At 35.0% G+C, this 24,844-nt stretch overlaps 1 protein-coding gene across 10 annotated transcripts in view; it reads right to left on the bottom strand.

Moving 5' to 3' along the window:
• The window catches only part of KIAA1328 (KIAA1328 ortholog), a 371,362-nt gene that overhangs the window by 275,776 nt on the left and 70,742 nt on the right, over nucleotides 1-24,844 (bottom strand). The window lies entirely within an intron of this gene.

Raw genomic sequence — 24,844 nt, 5'->3', positions numbered from 1 at the left:
TTTAAATTTAAAATGTCACATGTAGTCGCTAGTGGCTACCATATTAAACAATGCAGCTCTATGCTCTCTGCATCTTGAAATATGTCCCCCTGTCTAGAATGTTCCTTTCTTTACCCTTTACTCACTGGCATGCGTATCTACATTTATTACTTTAAATTCTTCTATAAGAAAGAGTTATCTCCTCTCCCTGATTTGACTAATTTATGATAAAGCTATTGTTTAATATGAGGTGGGCACAAAAGGGTCATGTAAATGAATTTTCTATTCATCTTTCAAGTCTCAACTCATGACTATTTTATATAAAGTCTTCTTTGCCCCCATCAACTCCTACAACAGCTTATACATAAGGAAAAAAAAAGTTACCATTTATCATATTGTGGTCATTCTTTCAAGAAATATTTACCGAGGGTCTATTATCTATTAAATGTTGTCCAAGCCACTGATTCACAAAGAGGAAGTCACAATTTTGTAATAAGAAATTTATTACTTATTAGGACAGCCATTGTGCATGAGGTGCTACCTGGAAGTATCTACCTAGACTGTTCTCTGAACAATGTTTTATATCTTGATGCTTTTTCATATGCTTTCCCTTTTGTCTGGCACTCCCTTATTTGCCTTCAGTACTTGATTAATTCTTCTGTGGTTTATGATTCAGAGCTAAAGTCACTTCCTCTGAGAAGTCTTCCTTGATCCTTGGTTAACCTCTCCTCTGTGCTCTGAACTCTTACCCTACAAATATCTCTATCATACACTTATCATTCCGCATCATAAATATTTGGTTTGTTCCCCCATACAGTGTGTAAGCCAGTGCCTAGTATAAAGCTGGCACTCAAAAACAGTTTGCAAAATATGTGTTATATAATAAACAATAGAGATTATCAATTAACTTTATTCTTTGATTTCTGTCAATAATATACATACAACTGTGACTTTTTACCTAAGCTTTATAAGCAAATTCATATTCTGAAAGACCTATATGCAAGTCAAAATGAGCACATCTAAACCTTATTTAACTTATCCAAGAAACTACCTGAGCCTTGTCCTGAGTCCCTGCCTCTTCAGGGGACCAATACCTACAAGGAAAAAAAAGGTTTTAAACATTTTGAAACCAGGTAGAATAATGTTACAATGGTTCACTTTTACTCAAAACACTATACTCCCCTACTGCTAGTAATCATGCGCTATCTCTCCTCTTAAATCAAACTAAACAACTTAAGAATTATGTGATGGGAATTTTATAATTTAGAAATAAAATAAAATAAATGACAACAAAAGAACAGAAAAAATTCCATAGGGGTAATAAAAGTGTCCCATCAAAAAAAAAAAAAAAAAAAAAAAAAAGGATTTGTTGCACTGAACTATTAAAGTTCTATACATGTATGAAAATAAAGAATCCTAAATCAGCCTAAAATCAGCCTAAAATGATTTAGAGTTATACTTCTAAAAGTTTTTTTTTTTTAAGTTTATTTATTTTGAGAGAGAAAGAGAACATGAGTAGCGGTGGGGTGGAGAGAGAGAGAGAGGAGAGAGAGAGAGAGAGAGAGAGAGAGAGAGAGAATCCCAAGCAGGCTCCACACTGTCAGCATGGAGCCTGATGTGGGGCTTGAACTCATGAACCATGAGATCATGATCTGAGCTGAAATCAAGAGTTGGATGCTTAACCAACTGAGCCACCCAGGTGCCCCTAGACTTCTACTTCTAACTTGTAATCTTGCTTCAAATTTTAAGTGGAAAAGTATAATCTTCCTATTTAAGCATGAGGGTAAATACTTTGTAAATGCCCTAAAACAGGTTGATGAAATTCTATTCTATTTCTGGTTGCTAGAGAAAGTTGTAAGGAAGGGATATTACATTTTGTCATTGTTTTTCATCTTTTGAGATAATCGCATAATTTTTTTTTTGTATCAGTTAATATGGTGAATTACACTAACTGATTTTGAATGTTAAACCAATCTTGCATTTTAGAAAAATTTTGGTCGTGATATATGATGGACTTTTATATTTTTGGATTTGATTTGCAAATATTCTGTTGAGAATTACTGCATCTATATTAACAAGGGATACTGGATTGCAATTTATTTTTCTTGTAGTATCTTTGGCAGGTTTTGCTATTAGGATATGCACGTAATGAGTTATCTGTTCCTTTTCAATTTTCAGAAACAGTTTGTGTAGGACTATGTGCAAGATGGAGGCCTGATTCACTTAAAACTCGCACATTTCCAGAAGAGCCTGATTTTCTGACTGGCCCTTAGCTAGCTCTTGGGAACTGAAATCTTAGAATATACCAATAAAAACTGTTTTGCACATGTGAACTGCACTTACCAATCTATCTGTCTACATACTTTGTGCAAGCAAGGTGAACACCTGCTTTTTGTAACTATAGTTGGCCATGCAGGCAGTATGTGACTGATCCCTAGTAAAAACCCTCAATTATTAGGCTCAAGAAAGTTTCTCTGTTAGACAACATTTACACGTATTGCTGTAATTCACTGCTGGTAAATTAAGTGCATCCTCTGGGACACCAATGGGTGAGGACTCTTGGAAACTGATATCTGTTTTTTTCCATACTTTGTCTATAGGACCTCTTTCTCTTTTGTTGATTTTTCTGCATATCCTTTTGTTGTTAAAAAAAAAATGTAGCTATGAGTAAAATGATTTCTGAGTCCTGTGGATCCTTCTAGCTAATCACTATCCCTGGAGATAGTCCTGGGGAGCCCCAACTCAGTGTGACACTGGGGACCATCAGTGAAGACCAGTATTATTTTTACTTAAATGCTTGGCATTATTCACCAATGGAGCCATCTGGGGTTGAAATTTTCTTTGAGGAAAGTTTTTTTGTTTCCCCCTTAATTAACAGGCTTTATTTGTTAGAGCAATTTTACATTTATAGAAAATTTGAGCATAAAGCATAGAGAGCTCCTGTATAGCATTGCCCCCCAACATCTCTCCCTATTGTTAATAACATGCACTAGTGTGGTACAGTTTTTACAATTCATGAGTGAATCTTGAAACATTATCACTAAGGTTGATAGTTTACATTAGGGTTCACTCTGTGTTGTACAGGTCTGTGGGATTTGACAAATGCATAACATCAAGTACCCACCATTACAATATCATACAGAATTCTTTCACTGCCCTAAAAATGTGCTCAGAGCGCCTAGTGGCTCAGTCAGCTAAGCATGCATCTCTTGATTTTGGCTCAGGTCAGGATCTCATGGTGTGTGAGTTCGAGTCCCACATCGGGCTCTGCACTGACAGTGTGGACCCTGCTTAGAATTCTCTCTCTCCTTCTCTCTCTGCCTTTCCCCTGCTCTCTCTCTCTCTCAAAATAAATAAATAAGGATTTTAAAAAATCCCCTTTGCTCTACCTATTCACCTTCTCCTCTTTCCCTCACTCCAAGTCTGCTGGCAACCACAAATCTTTTTACTATCTCTATAGTTTTGCCTTTTCCAGAACTCATGTACTTGGACTCAGACAGTACGAAGCCTCTACAGATTGCCTTCTCACTTAGCAGTATTTATTTAAAGTTCCTCAATGTCTTTCTAAGGCCTGATAGCTCCTTTATCACTGAATAATATTCCACAGTATGGATGTATGACAATTTGTTCATCCATTCACCTATTAAAGGACATCTTCATTGCTTTCAGATTGTGGCAATTATGAATAAAGCTGTTATAAAAATTTGTGCGCAGGTTTTTGTACAGATATATTCTCAGTGCATTTAGATAAATAGCAAGCGGTAGGATTGTTGAATCATATTTTAAGACTGTTTAGCTTTTTAAGAACCTGCCAAACTGTCTTCCAGAGTGGCTGCACCAGTTTGCGCTCCACCAGCAAAATTAGAGTTCCTGTTGCTCCACATCCTCATCAGCATACGGCATTGTCCGTGTTTTTTATTTTAGTCATTAAAATGTGTACAGCAGCATCTCATTGTTGTTTAAACCTGCAATTCCCTAGTAACATGTTATATTGAGCATCTTTCCATATGCTTATTTGCCATCAGTATTACCATCTTTGGTGAGGTGTCTGTTCATATCTTTTGCTCATTTTTAAAGAATTGGGTTGTTAGTTTTCTTATTATTGAGTTTTAAGAGTTCTTTGTATATTTTGGATATAAGTCCCTTACCAGAAAATGTGTTTTGCAAAGATTTTTCTCCCAGTCTATGGCCTAGCTCTTCCTTCTCCTAAGTGTTTTGCATAGAGAACTTTTCCATTTTAATAAAATCCTACTTATTAATTTTTCTTTCATGGATTGTGCTATTGGTGTTCTATCTCAAAAATCACTACCAAACCCAAGGTTAACTTGACTTTCTCCTCTCTTCTAGAAGTGTTACAGTTTAGCATCTTATATTTAGGTCTATGATCCATTTGCAGTTAATTTTTAGGAAAGTGTAAAGTCTGTGTCTAGATTCATTGTTTTGTATGTGGATTATTGCATGTGGATTATCCAGTTATTCCAGTGCCATTTGTTGAAAAGAGTATCCTTTCTCCATTGAATTATATTTGCTCCTTTCTCAAAGATCAGTTCACTATATTTGTGTGGGTCTATTTCTGGGCTCTCTAATCAAGTTTTACTGATCTATTTTTTCTTTTTGCCAATATTGCACTGTCTTCATTACTGTAACTTCATTGTAAGTCTTGAAGTTGGGTAGCATCATCTCTCCTACTTTGTCCTTGTTCATTATTTTGTTGGCTCTTCTGGCTCTTTGGCTTTTCAAATAAACCTTATAATCAGCTTACCAATAACAACAAGTAACTTGCTGGGGTTCTGATTGGGATGGCATTAAATCTACAGATCAAACTAAGAAGAACTGACAACTTCAAAATATTAAGTCTTCATATCCATGAACACAGATTATCTCTCCATTTATTTAATCCTTTGATTTCATTCACCAGAGTTTTGTAGTTTTCCTCATATAGATCTTACCCATATTTTGCTAGACTTATACCTAGTTCTGTATCTCCCTTCTTCTCTCTCTCTCTCTCTGTTGCTGTGAATGTAAATGATATTGTGTCTTTAATTTCAAATTCAGTTTCTCATCCCTAGTATACAGGAAAGCAACTAACTTTTGTATATTAACCTTGTATTCTGCAACCTTGACAGGATTATTTACTAGGTTCCAGGAGGTTTTGGTTATTCTTTAGGATTTTCTACAGAGACAGTTGTGTCAACTGTGAACAAAGACAGCTTTATTCTTTCTTTCCCAATATGTACCTTCAATTCCTTTTTTTTTTTTTTTTTGGTCTTACTGCATTAATAGGACTTTTACTAGGATGTTCCATAACAGCTTTTAACTACAAATTCAAGTTTAAAAATACATATATAGCTACTCAAATACCTATTTCTTCCAGAGTGAGCTTTGGTAGTCTATGTCTTTCAAAAAAATCTATCTCTTTCATTTAAGTTGTCATATTTACATACCTGAAGTTGTTCTTATTGTTCCTTTAACATAAAATCTGTAGAAATGAGACCTCATTCCTGATTTGGTTATTTGTCTTCTCTTTTTTTGCCTGATCATCAGTATGCCTAGAGTTTTATCAATTTTATTACCTTTTCAAAGAACCAGATTGGCTTTGTAAATTTTTCTCTATTGTTTTTTGGTTTTATGTTTCATTGACTTAACTGATCTTTATTATATTCTTTTCCTGAACACTTCATATTTCATTTGTTTTTCTTTTTCTACTTTCTCAAGGTGAAAGCTGAGGTTATTAGCTTGAAACTTTCCTTCTTTTCTAATGTAGGTGTTCAGTCCTAAAAACTTCTAAGTACTGCTTTAGTAATTTTAATATGTTTTCCAAGTAATTTTAATATGTTGGGTTTTCATTTTCATTAAGTTCAAAATACTTTGTAATTTCCACTTGAATCTCTTCTCTGACTCATGGGTACTTAGAAGTGGAAAGATAAAAGGAACTTGGTCATAAATGTCATTACTTTTTTTTCAGATATTTAAAAAAATTTTAATGTTTATTATTTATTTTTGAGAGAGAGAAAGAGTGCGAGCAGGGGAGGGTTAGAGAGAGAGAGAGGGAAACACAGAATCCAAAGCAGACTCCAGGCTCCGAGCTGTCAGCACAGAGCCCAACATGGGGCTCGAATTCACGAACCACGAGATCACGACCTGGGCCAAAGTCAGATGCCCAACTGATTGAGCCACCCAGGCACCCCGTCATTACTTCTTGACATGGAGACAACACTATTTCTCCTAAAAAACAAGGCTAAGAATTATGTTCCAAGGCTTGGTATAGTTTCTTCCACTATAACAAAGCTTCTACATCCAAATATACATACACTTTAAACCAAGAGTGATCAAAACACCTGTACTAAATAACACTTAAAAAGTAAATAATTTGTAATAGGGGCAAATGGTTTGAGCAGGTAACATTGCAGACTAAAAGAAAGAGATAAAAGTGCAAAAATATCAGATGAGGTGTTCATCTCATCATGGGGTGGAAGAAGGGACATGACAAAAGGATATTCTTCCCAAATAAGTCACATAAAAGGTATAAGAATAAAAGTGGGAATAAGCTAAATGTCCAGCAATCAATCTGTTAAATATAGTAAAGTATACCAATAAAACTGCAATACTATGCAAACATTACAAATGGTATAATAACAAACCCAAAGCTACCAAGACACTTCTTGGGGCAGTATGTAAAATGTCTCCCAAATAATCTCTGTCATGAGAAAAACATTCCCAAACTACATAACTTGAAGGATGAAACCTGAGTATCCTCATAGGCTCATTAACTTAACATTTTTCTTCTCTATTAAATACCAGTTTACCTTGTTTAGACTTCTGTTGAGCTAAAAAAAAAAAGTTTTCTCTTTTATAAAGGCACTCATAAATGGAAAAAAATATTACCTTTAGAGGCCCAAATGTAAACATTTTAAGATATAACCAATTCTGAAGGGCATTCGCAGGCCAGCCTACTAAATGTGAACCAATCAAAGAGCAGCCTAAGTCTTAACATGGAACCACAAAGAACCACTGTGGCAAAATAAAAATTTCTCAATACCCAAATCAGAAGTACCTGTAACAAGATGTATTTTTAATGAATGATTTTCCATGATGATACTGACCCCAAATAGAAAATTTTCAATTACTGAAAACAAGCACATCAACTCCATGATTTACTTACAGAGGCAGGCCATGTTGACAACTGAGAGATGGGATTGGTGAAGGCGGGCAAACACGTTTGAACCAAATCAAAGTATGGCACCACACACAGGATAAAAAGAAAAGAAAGCAGATCCCACCTCCTTAAGAACTACATGATCAGAAGGTAAGTAGATAATTATATTCAAGACATAGCAAACAAAGACAATGGCATTGATACCCAGAAAAATCTGATAATGGTATTAAATGTTACCCCAATTTTGCTGAAATCTATGTAATCAAAAAAAAAAGGAAAGAAAAAGGAAGTACTATGACTTGACTAAATGATACAAATTCACTGTAAAAAAGTATTTTCAAAAATTTCCAAACCACTTATGAAATAAATAATTACTTTGACAAAAATGTGAAAAAGGTAAAATGAGTACTAGGAGTGGGTTCCTAGAATAATAATGCAACCATAACTAGGAGCTTGTAAAAATCCAGTAATTTATATGAATCTTGGAAGATTCTAATAGTGATGAGAATGGACCAGGTTAAGTCATACTAAACCTGTAAGTTGGATATCTGTCAAACTTAAGAGCAGAAATGACCTAAAGTAAAACTGTATCTAGAATTTCATTCAACCTGAACCCAACCAAAAAAATCCTCTTGTAATCATGATCATAAAAACTGTCTTTTCAAAAGCTTCTGCTTCTGCTCATAGGGGATGAATTGGGACAAAAACTGCCCTCCTGTCATTCATAATTGGAAAAATGGACAAAACATATGAAACAACTGTGTTCAGATGTTGAATAAAAGATATCACAAGATTACGCAGAGAAAAGAGAAGAAAAAGTTAGGTGAGCCCTACAATTACTCCAGCTTACTGCTTACAGGAAGTTGCTAGGCTACAGCACAGTGAAAGGTAATCCAAGCGGGAGCTGGTAGGCTTGCTGAGTTATTCAGACCCAGACTGACATATAGGGAGGCCACGGACACTAGTCTTTTCAAGGCTAGTACCACACAGGAAGGTGCTGTACAAAGAGAATGTTCAGGAGATCTGCAGAGGGATATAGTCTTTGGCTGAGTATTAATCTGCATACTCATGGAGTAAAACACCATCAAGTCAGTGAAAGAACCACCAGAAAGTAGAAGGCTGAATAAGTGCCGGAGCTTGCACATGGATGAATACAGCATTGCCATCAGAGTAGAGAAACTACATAATACACAAGGTATTTGATAGGGTCCTCAGAGAGGTCGCACCTTAATAATGGGGCTAACTAATCCCTAGAATAAAAATTGATACAGACACATTCTAATAAAGCTTAAAAGCAAGATTCAAAAGATGAAAAATGGTTCCAAATAATTTATAGCATCTGAACAAAGACCGAAACTTTTTATAATCTACACGAAGGTAAACAAATTAAGGTTCACAAAGTAGAGGGTAAATGCTAGTCTATTTTTACAAGTTTCCTTTAACAAGAAGGAGTATAATATTAACTTTAAGTAGATTTTAGTAATTTAAAGTGCATATGGTAATCCCTAAAGCAAACACTGAACAATAAACTGGCAGAACTAAAATTCCAATAGAGGAATCAATATAATATGCTGAATATTCAACTAACACAAAATAAGGAAGGAAAAGAATCTCAGAGACAAAGCACACATATGACCAACAGTAAACCAAGAGCACAATGGAAGACCTAAATTCAACCATACCAATAATTAAATAAATGTAATAGACTCAGCATTCATGACTAAAATATAGATAGTGTCACATTAGATTAAAAAAATACCCAACTATATGATGTATTTAAGAGATGCACTGGAAATAAAAGTAACAGGTTGCAAGTATAAAGAACAGAATGAAAAAAAATCACACAAACAGTATAAAGAATAGAACAGAAAGAATCACACAAACAGTAAGCATAAGAGAGTTGTTGTAACCATATTAATATAAAATAGACCTCAATAAAATAAAATAAAATAAAATTAAAATAAAATAAAATAAAATAAACCTTATCACAGATATAGAGGAAAACTTCATAATAATAAAAGAGTAAATATATCATGTACATATAACAATGATGGCAAAATACCTAGTAACACTATTTCAAATGATACAATCAAACACCTTGATCCAATTAGTATTTAAATTTAGAAAATATTACCCCTCAAATTGTAAAATACACATTTTTTTTTTCCAAGTGCACACAGAATGTTCATCAAGATATACCACATATTAGGCTGTAATACAACTTTCATTAAATTTTAAAGGATAAAGTTATACAGAGTATGTTATCTAAGCATAAAGGAATTAAATTAGAAATCAACAATACCCTTCTAAATAGTTCATGTGTCAAAAAAGAAATTTCAAAAATTTCAAAAATATTTCAAACTGAATGACAATGCAAATACAGTATTTCACAATTTGTGGAATGTTGCTAAATTAGAACTTAGATGGCTATTTACATCTTTAAATGCTTATGGTAAAAATGAAGAAGGGTTTAAAAATAATAATCTCAGTTTCTGCCATAAGATGACAGAAAGTGATTAGCAAATCAAGCCCAAAGTAAGAGGAAGGAAAAAATGAATATAAGAGCAGAAATGAAGAAAACAAAAATCAGACATGAAAAAGAGTTAAGAATGCCAAAAGCTGACTTTTTGAAAATTGATAAAACTAATAGAACCTTTGCAAAACTAATAGAAAAGAGGAAAAACACTAATTACAAATATAAAAAATGAAAGAGAAAGTATCACTACAGTTGTGACACAAATCGAAAGGAAAATACAGGGAATTGCACTTCCTGTAATGTGAGTAGTTTGTTTTGAACCAACCTTCTCACAGTATAAAGCTCTAGACACAAAAACTCCAGATATAAAAAAACAACAATCTCAAAGCATCAGAGGTTGACCAGAAACAGGGAAAAAATGGGAGGGGAGTTGCCAACTGGAAGACCGTGTGAGCTTCCTGTTCTTATGGCTTTTTACCAAAGTGTAGGTTCCAACAGATGTAGAGCAGAATGGCTACATTTTGGAAGACTTACCTGTTGTTAAATCAGAGAAGGGAATAAAGGATGATAATGGCAGATGCAAACTGAGGAGAAATATTCCAGTAAGGAGAAAGGAAGAGCACAAATCCTATGTATTAAACTCTGCTTAAATCTCCGGGCTGACACTGGAACTAAACAGACACAGTCTCCAAGCAGCCCAGCTAGTACTAAATGAACTGAGCAAAGAGTTCAGCTCCTATCCAATCTTGGAAAGGAGAATTTGGTATCTGAATCCAAGGAAAGCAAAACAAAACAAAATTCAAAAAAAACTCTTTAGAGAAATACAACAGAATACAAACACTCCACAACATGTCATTTATGACATAAAGAAGTTATTCCCAAAAGTCAATCAATAACCCATAAAGTCAGCAATGAAGACTAACACTAAAATGACCCAGATGCTGGGCTTATCCAACACAGATTTAAAAGATCTATTATTGGGGCGCCTGGGTGGCTCAGTCAGTTAAGCATCCAACTCTCAATTTCGGCTCAGGTCATGACCTCAGTATTCATGAGATCGAGCCCCACATCTGACTCTGTGCTGACAGGGCAGAGACTGTGATTTTCTCTCTCTCTTTCTCTCTCTCTCTCTCTCTCTCTGCCCCTCCCTCACTCTGCTCTCAAAATAAATAAACATTTAAAAAAATAAATATCTATTATAACTATGCTCATAATGAATAAACAGAAAAGAAAATCTATCGATACAGAGGAAGAGAAACTATAAGAACTACAAAATGGATATTTTAGAATTGAAAAATTCAATATGTGAAATGAAAGTTTCATTAAATGAGCTTTACAAAGCAAATTGGAGGTATCAGAAGGATGAGTCAGTGAGTTTCACGACAGATCAGTATGCATCATCTAATCTAAGTAACAGAAAGAAACAAGATTTTAAAATTAAACAGATTCAGTGAACTTTGAGACAATATTAGGAGGTATACATACATGCAAGTGAAGTCCTAGGATAAGAAAAGTTTAGATAAAATATTTGAAAAAATGATGGCTGAAATTTTCCCACAGAGTTGAAAGATAATAAATGTAAATGTTCAAGAACTTTAGTGAACCCCATGCAGGAAAGAAAATCACACCTAGACACATTGTAACAAAATTACTTTGAAAAGAAAAAGAAAAACAACTTACTATACCCAAGTAAAAAATTATATGAATTAGAAGTTACTTCTTACCAGAAACTATGTAGGTCAGAAGAAAAGTAGAATAACATCTTTAAAGTACTGAAACAAAAGAATAATGGAGTATTATGAACTTCTTATGCCAAAATATTCAACAACTTGGATAAATAGGAAACTCCTTGAAAAACACAACCAACAAAAGCTGAAATGATGAATTAGAAAATATAAATTTGTTATTAACAAAGACAACTTCAGTCTAAAAAGCTTCACTGGTGAATTCTATCAGTAATGCAATAAATGAACCAATCTTACACAAATTTTGGGGGGAAACAGAATGAAGAAACTTTCTGTACCCATTTTATTAGACCTCCATAACCCCTAATATCAAGACTTGAAAAAGATATTATAAGAAAGGAAAATTATAGAACAATATACCCCATAAATAGTAATAAAATAAGCCTGGGTAAACTGAATCCAGCATATATAAAAAGATACTACACCACAATCAGATAAGGATTTTCCCAGAAATAAAAGGTTAATATTTGACAGTCAATGAAATCCACCATATTAACCATATAAAGAAGACTGTATGATACTTTCAAATAAATGCAAAAAGGCACTTGACATGTTTCAGTATCCATTCCCAATAAGAATATTCAGAAAACTAGAATTGCAAGGTGATTTAACCTGATAAGGAAATCTATGAAAAGCTTAAAGCTAACATCATATACAATATGGAAGACTGAATGTTTTCCTTAAGATGAAGAAAAAGGCCAAGAGGTCTATAATATTCAGTTGTACTGAAGGTCCTACCAGGAAAAAAAAAATATGAGAAAACTAAAGGTATACAGATGAGAAAGGCAGAATTGCTTCTATTTGCAAATACATGATTATTTAAATAGAAAACAGCAAGGAATCAACAACAACAAAAAATCTGTTAGAACTATTAAATAAGCTGAGGAACATCTCAGTGTACAAAATCAGTGGACAAATATTAATTATGTTGCTATATATGAGGGATGCCTGGCTGGCTCAGTCACTTAAGCATCCAACTTCGGCTCAGGTCATGATCTCACAGTTCGTGAGTTCAAGCCCCGCGTCGGGCTCTGTGCTGACAGCTCAGTGCCTGGAGCCTGCTTCAGATTCTGCGTCTCCCTCTCTCTCTGCCCCTCCCCTGCTCACGCTCTATCTCTCTCTCTCAAAAATAAATCAACATTTAAAAAAATTATGTTGCTATATGCTAGAGGCAAATTGAAAAATGAAATTTTAAACCATGTAAAGTAATGTCAAAAAACAAAGTACTTGGAAATATATTTAACAAAAAGTACACAAAACTTCTACACTGAAAACTTTAAAACACTGCCAAGAAAAATCAACGAATAACTAAATAAATAGAGAGATGTAACATTTTCAGGGATTGGAAGACTCCTTATTATTAAGATGTCAATGTTCTACAGATTAATTTATGGATTGAATAACCTCTTAGTCATAATCCCAGGAAGTGTTTTTTTCTTTTTTAAATAGAAACTGACACCCTATTTCTTAATTTACATAGAAAAGCCAAAAACTAGAATAGCCAAAACAATCTGGACAAATATGAACAACGATGGAGGATTTATCTGAATTAGACATTTATGATAAAACCACAGTAATCAAGACAGCATTACATTGGCATAAAAGTTGAGAAATGAGTCACAAAGAGTCTAGAAATAGATATTATCAACAAAGATGACACAGCAACAATGGGTAAAGAAAAGCCGGTCAACGGATGGTGTTGAAACAAATAGTTACATGGAAAAAACTACTTCAACCCCTACCTCACAATATATATAATTTTAAATCAAGGTAAAAAACAAAACCTGAAACATAAAAGCGAAAGCTTTAAAACTTTTAGGGGAAAACACAGGAGAATATTTCTGTGACCAAAGGTAGGTAAACATTTCTTTGTGTAGAAACTAGGTTCTATATCAGTAGCAAGTATGCCTGATCCTATGTATCTCACAGGGTCCACAAAATAAAAGGGTACGTTAAGTTTCCCAACTGAAACAAACCAAAAGATGCAGCCCGATTACATAATAGGACTAAGTAAAATTTAAAATCCACAATTATTTTTCACATAATTGAAAAATCGGTTGCCCAATTCATAAAAATTTTCAAAGATCACTTTGATCCTGATGTTGAAGACATTACTAAAAATGTAAATTCTCAATATAGTACATGAAAAACAAGAACTAGTAATAGAAATGTGATGCCTGAAGTTGCCTAACATCATTGTTATAAACTATATTCATAGAACATATATATTTATATGTTCAAACATTTCACATATCAAGTCCAGAGCTCCCTATTTAAAGTCATTTGCTGCTGGTTTTTTTTTTTTTTTTTTTTTTTTAATCCTTTGCTATGGTGAAAGGATTGAGCAATTCCATACTCATCTGAAGATTTATCTAAACTAATAGCTCATCTAGGAAGGGGGAACCTTTATTCAGTACATGAATGTTCTGTTATGCAAAACTCCATGTCCTTGAACTTAAAAAAAATTTTTTTTAACGTTTATTTATTCTTAAAATGAGAAAGAGAGAGAGAGAGAGGACAAGCAGGGGAGGGGCAGAGAGAGAAGACACAGAATCCAAAGAAGGCTCCAGGCTCTGAGCTGTCAGCACAGAACCCCCAACACAGGGCTTGAACCCACAAACCTCAAGATCATGACCTGAGTCAAAGTCGGACACTTAACCAACTGAGCCACCCAGGTGCCCCCATGTCCTTGAACTTTGTTTGGATCATGAAAATATCATGGATTAATCCTGCATTTGAGACTTATCCGTGTTGTTGGGTATAACAACAGTTTGGTCCTTTTTAGTGCAGAGTAAGCAGTATTATATCAAATGGATTTACCAGTTTGTGTATTCATTCACTCATTGAAAGACATTTGAGTTGTTTCTGATTTTTGGCGATTAGGCATAGTGCTGCTATACTCATTTACATTCAGGATTTTGTGTGTAAGTTTTCATTTCTCTTGTTTCATTTAATTTCTCATAAATGCCTAAAAGTGGAATTGCTGAGTCATACAATAAATGAATGCTTAACTTTATAAGAAACTGCCAAATTTTTTTCTAACATGGATATGCCATTTTCATAGCCCCCAGAAATGTATGAGAATTCCAGTTTTTCTGCGTCATTGACAACACTATTGTATTTTTTAAGGCTTTACCCATCATACGTGTGAAATGGTATTTCATTATGGCTTTAATCTGCATTTTCCAAATGAGTAAAAATGTTGAGCAGCTTTTCATGTTTACTTGCCATTTGTATACTGTCTTTTCGTGAAGTGTCTGATAGGCTTCAGGACACACTACTCCCAAACATGGCTGGCACCTTGGCATGCTGAATATTTCAAGCGGAAGGAAAATGAAATATGGAATGTGCACAAAGGACTTTCTGGACCTTCCTCTGAAGCAGGTTATAAAACCCTTATATGAGAGGTGACTTTCCTATATCCAGAGGAAAAGAACATCTTTATCTCCAAAGATGAAGGGACACACTGGAATCTGAACAAACAGGCTTTGGTACAAATTTCTCCCAGTTTACGACACTTTGTTGAGGTTTGTCCCATCATACCTTTCCATGACTTTCCACTTTTCATCAAACCTAGCATACAAACACTCAGGTTGAACCATTTCTTTAGGTCTTCATTTCTTATGAAGGCTCCAGCGTCACATAAAACTTACACTAATTAAATTTGTATGCTCTTCTGTTGTTAATCTAGCCTTTGCTACAGGGGTCCCAGTTGAGAACTCAAAAGGGTAGAGGAAGAAGATATTAATCTTCTCCTATATGTCAGCTCTAATATTTTCCCTTTTTGAAATGAGGATGTTTTCTTGTTTTGAGGCTTCTTTATATACTCCGAGTTTACGTCCTTTGTTGGATATGTAATTTGCAAATGTTTATTCCCAGTCTGTGGTATATTTTTTTCGTTGTCTTTAATGGAGTCTTTCTTGCACATATGAAACTTTTATTCTGATACTAATTAGTTGTTAATTTTCCTTTATGGATCATTATTTTGCTGTCATATCAAAGAACTCTATCTCTAATTGAGGACACTATTGCACCTTTGTCAAAAACCAGAAGCCAAAACCAAAAACCAGTAGACAAACTTGTGTGGCTCCAGTTCAGTAATCTCTATTCTGCTCCACGAATCTATGGATCTGTCCTTTTGCCAATACTGCATTGGATTACTCTAGTGAAACTGAGTAGTGGGAGTCCTCCAACTTTTTATTTCCTTTAAATAACTGTTTTAGATATTCTGGCTTCCTTACCTTTACATATAAATTTTATTTTATTTTTTTTTTTTTCAACGTTTTTTATTTATTTTTGGGACAGAGAGAGACAGAGCATGAACGGGGGAGGGGCAGAGAGAGAGGGAGACACAGAATCGGAAACAGGCTCCAGGCTCCGAGCCATCAGCCCATAGCCTGACGCGGGGCTCGAACTCACGGACCGCGAGATCGTGACCTGGCTGAAGTCGGACGCTTAACCGACTGCGCCACCCAGGCGCCCCTACATATAAATTTTAGAATCGCCTTGACTATATCTTCAAAGAATCTTGCTGGAACTTTGATAGGGATTTACAATTCCAGGGTAATTAACATCTTCACTATGTTGAATCTTCCACTCTATGAACATGGCTGGTCTGTTCATTTACTTAGGTTTTCTCTAATTTCTTATGTCAACATTTTGTGGCGTTTAGCCTCCAGATTCCGTATGTATTTAATACCTTATTGTTTCACTTGTGGGGGAGACAATGTAAACAGCAATTTTTTAAATTTCAGTTTCTAGTTCTTCATTGTGATAAATATTTGTACATTGATCTTTTTTTTTTTTCTTTTTTTTTGTACCTTGATCTTCTATCCTGTAACATTTTAAACTCATTTAATAGCTCTGGGAGTTTTGTTTGTTTGTTTTTTAAGATTCCTTGGGATTTTTATGAACATAAAGTATTAGAGCTTAAAGTTGGTATCTAATCCTCTCTTCCACCACATCCAGGAGTTTTGCTGTCTCATCAAAAGGTCTTCCCCTGTAGAGCATGTGCTGATGTGCTTTGGCACACACACAAAAGAAACAGACTCAACTGAGCAGTCTTTGTTTCTTACATTCCTTTCCTACATCTGTATTATGAAGATATTATAGTAGGAAAATGAAAAGCTCAAGTGACTACACAAATCATCCTAAGAATCTGCGACCACGAAACTGCCTTCATATACATTTTCATCTAAAATTTATACTACCCAGGTGGTGCAAAATGATAATCTAAATTATAGAGATCACACTATATGACAGCGCTTTGGGAAAAAACCCAAACCTACTTTGGAAAAACCTACCTCTATCACAAACCTCAAAGAATTCCCAGAGATAAAACTACAAAGCAAATAAGCAATTCACGGAAAAAAAAAATCAGTATCTAGACAGCAACAAATACCATAAGTGAGAATCAGTTAGACGACACACAGCACATACAGACCTACAAAGGTTTCACATTTTGGAATCATCTGTCATGGAATATAAAATAATTATATTTAATATGCCCAATAAAAGAAAACAGAAGGATGAAAACATGAACAGAGGGTAGAAAACAATAAAGAATGCCCAAATAGATTTGAAGATCCAACTATAACTTTTTAGCTATATAAAAATATGGCTCAAATTTATTTTTAATTTTTTTAATGTTTACTTATTTATTTATTTATTTATTTATTTTTAACATTTATTTGTTTTTGAGACAGAGAGAGACAGAGCATGGATGGGGGAGGGGCAGAGAGAGAGGGAGACACAGAATGGGAAGCAGGCTCCAGGCTCTGAGCTGTCAGCCCAGAGCCCGACGCGGGGCTCCAACTCACGGACCGCGAGATCGTGACCTGAGTTGAAGTCGGATGCTTAACCAACTGAGCCACCCAGGCGCCCCAATGTTTACTTATTTAAAACAATTTTTTTAACGTTTATTTATTTTGAGAGACAGAGACAGAGCATGGGCAGGGGAGGGGCAGAGAGAGAGGGAGGCACAGAATCTGAAGCAGGCTTCAGGCTCTGAGCTGTCAGCATAGAGCCCGATGTGGGGATTGAACCCACGAACGGTGAGATCATGACCTGAGCTGAATCGGACATTCATCCGACTGAGCCACCCAGGCCCCCAAATGTTTACTTATTTTGGACGGAGAGAGAGAGAGAAAGACAAAGAATCTGAAGCAGGCTCCGCACTGACAGCAGAAGGCCCGGTACGGGGCTTTAACCCACTAACTGTGAGATCATGACCTGAGCTGAAGTCTGATGCCTAGCCAAATGAGTCACTCAGGCGCCCCAAAAATATGGCTGAAATTTAAAATTTCAATGGAAGCATTTAACACAGTAGCTTAGACAGAAATGAAAAGAGAGATTTTAAAGGAGACTTGGAAAAGCCAGAATGTTGCATAGAGAAACAAAGATAATATGAAAAGAGATGAAAAGTTATAAAGGATAAAATAAAGTGATCAAAAATATATCTACTCCGAGTTTCCTGAAGGCAACGAATGAGAGAAAGGGGCAACAGCAATACATAATAACTAAAAATTTCTCACTAGCAATGAAACACAAATCTACAGACTCAAGATAACAGACGACTCCTAAGCAGGGTAAACAGAAAGAAATTCATAACTAGAATCATCAGAATGAAACCACAGAACAAAACACATATAAAGAAGAGGACTGAGAAGTATGCAAACAGATGGCTCTAGAGAACAAAAATGAAAGCCAGAAGAGAGTAGAATGGTATGTCTTCAATGAGCTGGCAAAATGTAACCACCGACTTAGAATCTTAAGAATGAAGCGAAAACACAAACATTTTTAGACAAAAAGAAGTATAGATGAAACCCGGAAATCCTCACAAAAAGAAATGCTAAAGAATATACTTGAAAAAGAAGGTAAGTGATGCCAGGTAGAAGTTCTGAGATACAAGAAATAATCTGTGGTGTTTCTTTTTTTAAGCTATACTCAAAGAGCTCTTTTAAAAAACCCTAACTTAAATACAAAACAATGGCAACATATAAATTGGAGTAGTGGAGTTAATAGAATTAATGTGTTCTATGCACGAAGAGTAAAGATACTAACTTTAGACTTCGGTAACTTAAACACGTATGTGAAAATTTACTGAGTAACCAGTAAAAGGAAAATATACACTTAAAAACAAAGTAGAGAAGTTTTCTCAGGGAAAGCTATTTAAAAGTACACACTATATAGTATAAATATTTATAAGTAATTAATAAAGAATTTTAAAATAAGGTAAAGGACATCTCCGAATAGGGTGAGTTACCAAAGTTTAATTTCCTTAGCTAGCATTGGAGGAACTTAGCTTGATAGTGAAGACTGCTGTAGCACTGAAGATAGACAACAACATGAATAAATAAAAGGAAATGGAATGATTGAACTGAAGACAAGACTTGTTTTAGGATAAGATGGCTGTATAACACGGAGTCAGCTAATGCAAAGACAAATAGCCAGGTTGTGCGTAAATAAAAATAAGCCAATAAAGTATTTGAAACTGTGTCAACTGACTTTTAACCTCTTAAATATATGAAGTGACGATTTGTACGAGTTGGAAAGATTATATATGGTGCTGTCAATATGGCAAAGACTGCCACTTAAACATTAATCTCTGCAATGATACTGGAAATTAGAGGAAACTTAAGCATATAAGCAAATTACCTGAGGCGTGAAAAACTATATATATTTATAAATCAATTAGGCCACCCTATTTCAATACAATACATAATTTATGTAACTTATTTTAGTTTTTGTCTCAAAACCAACTGCTTCTCTAGCATAAAAGTGTCACTGGTAATTGAATAGAGCTAGAACTTCAGGGATAGCAAGAGCTAGAACTTCAGGGATAGCTAGAACTTCAGGGATAGTTGTATCCAAACTGTTGGGACTACTTAGTAATTGATGGACCAAGTTACACAACCTCCGTGAATTGCAGCTTTCTGAGCTATGAACACGAATATAATAAGTCACTATTCTTTTCTACTTCACCATTATTTATTCTTATCATTACAGATCATCTTGATACATGGCTATTAAAAGAGCCTTATTAGGAGCACCTGGGTGGCTCAGTCGGTTAAGCATCTGATTTGGACTCAGGTCATGATCTCACAGCTCGTGAATTCAGGCCCCGCTTCAGGCTCTGTGCTGACAGCTCACAGCCTGGAGCTTGCTTCGGATTCTGTCTGTCTGTCTGTCTGTCTCTCTCTCTCTCTCTGCCCCTCCCCTGCTTGCACGTGCGTACTCTCTCTCACTCAAATATAAATAAACAAGAAAAACAATAAAAATAAAAAAAAATAAAAGAGCCTTATTATACTTCCTTCTTTTCTCAAAATCACATCATAGAGATAACTAAATATATATTATCAATCTTTGGCGGAAACTACTAAAAGAGGTGACACAGTGTTTACAATTATAAAAATGACAAATTGTTTCCCAATTCAGTGCATACAAAACTAAGAAACTGTTCTTAAAGTTTTTAGCATTAATGTATGTTTCTAAAAAATAATAATTAAAAAAATATAAAAAAATAATTGATGATACAACTTTACTGTGCCCCTTAAGAATTGTAACAACTCTCCCTAAAATCATTGCAGTGAACATCCACTAGTGAATAACAACTTACAACTTCAAAATAAGATTAAAGACTGAAAATGCATTAGATACTGAAATGGTATTGAGTTTTAAAAACGTATTTCAGTGTTGATAATCAACAATGGAAAAAATGTCAAAAAATATCTATAAACTTCCTAGAATAACCAATGCTGAAGCACAAAAATACAAAAGAAAAAATATTCTGCCAGATATTTATAAAATAAGATGGATTTGAAGAGACCAATGGGAAGCTTCAGAACATTTGACAGTAGTTTTGTACTATCTAATAAGATTTTGGAAAGTAATATTAGATGAAAATTAGATAAATTAAAACAAAATATAAAAGTGAGTCTGTCAATGAGAATTTATTCTACTGAGTACAGTACCAGATAAAACAAAAAGAAAGTTAAACTGAGACATGTCAAAATGACATTTTAAACTGAAGAGCCTAAAATGTAGTTAAATAAATCACATGTACCTCATGTAACTTATAAAAATATTTTAAAACCAGATAATGCAAATGCATGCATAAATGACATAGGAAATGAGAAATATACCATTTAATTTAGATTAGAAGTACAGATGGCCTGACAGAAGTCATTTCTACTGTGTTAAAAACAAATTATAATTGGTCAGAAGCCCAAGATGATATATCCAAAATATGTCTATTTCCCTAATGAATAACAGTTACTGCAACACTATTTGGTTGCAAATACCTATATACATACATATGTGTGTGTGGGGGGGGGGGAAGAAGGAGTGTATTATTAGGGATGTACCTGAAATTAAAAAAAAAAAATTCTTTGAAAAACAAGAACAATACTATGGTAGGCCTAATAATGCCCATCTCCACAAAGATGACCATATCTTAATCCCAAAAACCTGTGACTATGTTACATTAAATAGCAAAGGGGACTTTGCCCTAAAACATGCTAGGTAACCTTTCCATAGTGCCTTGGGAAGATCAAAAAGTCAGAATACTCAAACACACAGAAGGATCTTGGAATAGATTAGGCATGTGACTCACAGACTCCAGCCATTGAGGCAGAACCCAGATACAGAGATGGGATCATTCAGGAAAGATTTATGAAGGAGCCCCTAGATAACAGAAGGAATCCCCAAGGCATACATAGGAAACCCACAAGATTCTGGAGAATGTTAAAAAACAAAACAAAACAAAAAAACAAAACAAAACAAAAAAACCAAAAAACAGAAACACTGTTAGCTCTGTTCCAGCTAGGGACAGAGAGAGGACAAAATAAAAGAGGACAAATACCACAAGCTGGAATCAGGCTGATGAAACTACTCAACTGTGAACACGTACTAGCCTTCATGAAAAAGGAAGAATGATTTAAAGAGCCATGAGTCTGTAAGAGTAGAACCTCACATCAGAGAGTATCTTTCCCAGGTACTGAAACCTAATGGAGCTGGCCAGGCTGGGTTTCAAAATTGCCTGCCAGGAACTGGTAACTCCATTTTTCTCCCTTTTTGAATGAGAATGTTTGTAACTTGTATCTTACTCCTGTCCCACCACTGTCTTTTGGGAGCAGATAACTTGTTTCTTCAATTCCACAAGTTCACAGATGGATAGGATTTGTGCTTTAAGACAAATCACACCCAGAACCTCACCCATACCTCATTTAGACAATGAGATTTGAATTTTTGAGCTGAAAGGATTTAGAAAAAAATTTTAAAGTTGATATTGTAATGGGTTTAGACTTTTAGAATGTTGGGATGGGGTGAATGTATTTTACATGTGGGACAGGAATGAAGTTCTGGGGGCTGCAGGAAGGATGGTGGTAGGCAGAATAATGGTACACTCAAAGATTTCTATGTCCTTATTCCAAATTCCTGTGAATATGTCACATTACCTAGAAAAAGTGACTTTGTATATATGATTAAATTAAGGATCTTGAGATAGTAAGATTCTCCTGGATTATTTGGGCATGCCCAATATATCCACAGGCGTCCTCATGGAAAGGAGTCAGAGCCAGAGAAAGATCTATGATGACAGAAAAAGAGGTTGAATTATCACTGGGCCAGAAGCCAAGGAATACTGGCAGACTCTAGAAACTAAGAAAGGTGGGGGAGGGTTCTCTCCTAGAACCTCCAAAGGATCTCAGCACTGCTGACACCGTAATTTTAGCCCACTGAGACTGATTTTTGAACTGACCTCCAGAACTATAAGATAATAAATCTGTGCCGTGTTACATTGCTAAGTCCATGACAATTTGTTGCAGTAGCTATAGAAAATGAATACTTCGAAAAAATTCATATAAACAGACACATTTAACTAAAAGATTAACAGAGATGTGAAGGGAAAAAAACTGATTCACAAGGTCATAGTAGTAATCTATAAGATATTAAATTCTAAAATTCATAAAGCATAGAAAGAGTATTTTTAATAAAGCCTTAAAATTGCTTAGATTTTCCTATTTCCAGTGAAATATTTAGTAACAGTAATAGGAGTAATTAACAATAATAATATCATCAAAGAGCTCTTTGTGAGTGTTTACTATGCACCAGGCACTATATTAAGTCTTTAAATGCTTTTTTTATCACATATAACCTTCTTAATAATCACATGAGGTAAAATCTGTTACACAGATACACATACCACATAGGGGGTATATGAGGCTTAAAAAATAATTTGACCAAATTCATGCAGCTTAATTGGAACATATCCTAATGTTGAATCCAAATAGGTCTTCTCTTTTCAACCACTATACTACACAGCTTCATGCAATTTCTTTCTTTGAGTCTGTGTTTCTTGCCTAGATGCTTTAAGAGCAGATGGCTTGCTTTGCAAAAAAAAATAGAGCAATTTTAAACAGTAGATAAAATACGTGTAAGGTTTTTGTACAAGGTCACAATAAAATAATAGAGAGTTAAAAAGAAAATAGGAATTCTGGTTGACAAATGACCAAAGCCATTTTTGGTTTAAACACTCACTACCAGTTTTAATAGAAAGTCTAACTCTTCTCTTCTGCCTTGGTAAGCTAAGTATTTTGAAAGAAGAATGTCATATCTCCTTAATGGCTAACAAGGATTCACGGCCACAATTCTAATTCCTAAATACAACATTGTCTTGAAAGAGGTAGGAAAACAGGCTAAAAATGCCAAGATCTTGGGACTTACACTGTAAATTTTCTTTTAACATTTACTTATTTTTGAGAGAGAGAGACAGAGCGTGAGCAGGGGAGGGGCAGAGAGAGAGGGAGACACAGAATCCGAAGCAGGCTCCAGGCTCCAAGTTGTCAGCACAGAGCCCAACGTGGGGCTCAAACTCACGAACCGTGAGATCGTGACCTGAGCCGAAGTTGGACACTTAACTGACTGAGCTACCCAGGAGTCCCGGGAATTTTACTGTAAATTGATTCTAGCAATTTTTATAAACTAAACTATTATAGAAAGCATTTTTTGAATATAAAATAGAATACAAAACCAGTGGAGCTTTTGGTAGATTTCTGAAGCCTCAACATGTTGTTGATTTTCCCTCAAGATTTCTGCCAAACAACTGGGAATGTGCAAGGCAAGAGGGTAAAAAGTAAGCTACAGTTTATAAAAGCCACCACTGGTGGCAGGAGGTGGTAGTAATTGGAAGGAGCCACGAGGGGACTCTTCTGGGGTACTGATAACGCGTGATATATTCACCCTGGGCAATAAAGGGTAGACTGCTTCCAAAGACTTTTCATCCTCCTGAGAATGTTTCTCATGACAGTGACAGAAATGCAGTAAGATAAGAGAAAACATTCAAGACCCATTAAAAAAAAAAAAAAAAAAGAGGGCGCCTGGGTGGCTCAGTCGGTTAAGCTCCTGACTTCAGCCCAGGTCATGATCCCACACTTCATGGGTTCGAGCCTCATGTCGGGCTCTGTGCTGACAGCTCAGAGCCTGGAGCCTGTTTCAGATTCTGTGTCTCCCTCTCTCTCTGCCCCTCCGTCACTCTGTCTCACTGTCTCCCCAAAATAAACATACATTAAAACAATTAAAAAAATTAAAAAAAAAAAAAGAAAAGAAATATTTTATTAAGCAATCTCTATACCCAATGTGGGGCTCGAACTCACAACCCTGAGATCAAGAGTCACACCCTCTACCAACTAAGCCAGCCTGGTGCCCCTCAAGGCCGTTTTTTTCAATGACCAGGTTTGAAAATGGCATACTATCTTTCACTTTTGACTCATTCTATTTGATCATAATAATATGATTATATCCCAAATCAACAGGAAGGTAAATATATATATCTGTAAAGTCACATGGAAAGTGGATTTAGAAATGGGTATAGAACTAGGGCCAAATCTACCACACACACAGACTCTGGTTCAGTCTATGTGGATAATAAAGTCTACTTCAATTTAGCTTAGAAATAGGGATACTTTTTTGAACTTACACTGGCAATAAAGTTGATGTCACAATACTGTATAAAAAGGGAGAAGCTGCTCAATTTAAATCTAATATACTATTATAAATAATTGGCAATTTTTATATATAAATAATAATTAACCCACTATCCTGGATTCATACAGATGCAAATTTTGTCTTGTAATCTCATTTAATATATTCACAACTGACATACACTCTCCCAAGTCTGCAAAAGTATGGTCAGAATCGGCTATAAAAAAGTATCTATGGTTTCCACACAAATTGTTTGTAAATTGATACAATAAATGAAAACAAATTACTTTGCTGTCTTAAGAACAACTGTCACTCTTAAGCTATTAGGCTCAAGTTCAAGAAATGACAAACAGCAATTTCTCCATAAGGAGGAAACAACCATATTTTTTTGCACATCCTTTTTTAAGTATATTCCAAAGAGGAGGAAAGAAATTTGCTGACTTTATTCCAAATTAAAATGAACATAATTCAAAAAACCATTGATACTCAGTACTGTAATACTCCAAA

Source organism: Panthera onca, chromosome D3, assembly GCF_046562875.1.
Source record: "Panthera onca isolate mPanOnc1 chromosome D3, mPanOnc1 haplotype 2, whole genome shotgun sequence".
Classification (NCBI taxonomy): Eukaryota; Metazoa; Chordata; class Mammalia; order Carnivora; family Felidae; genus Panthera; species Panthera onca.
The sequence above is the reverse complement of the archived record's forward strand: the minus strand, read 5'-3'. Positions and strand labels throughout refer to the sequence as shown.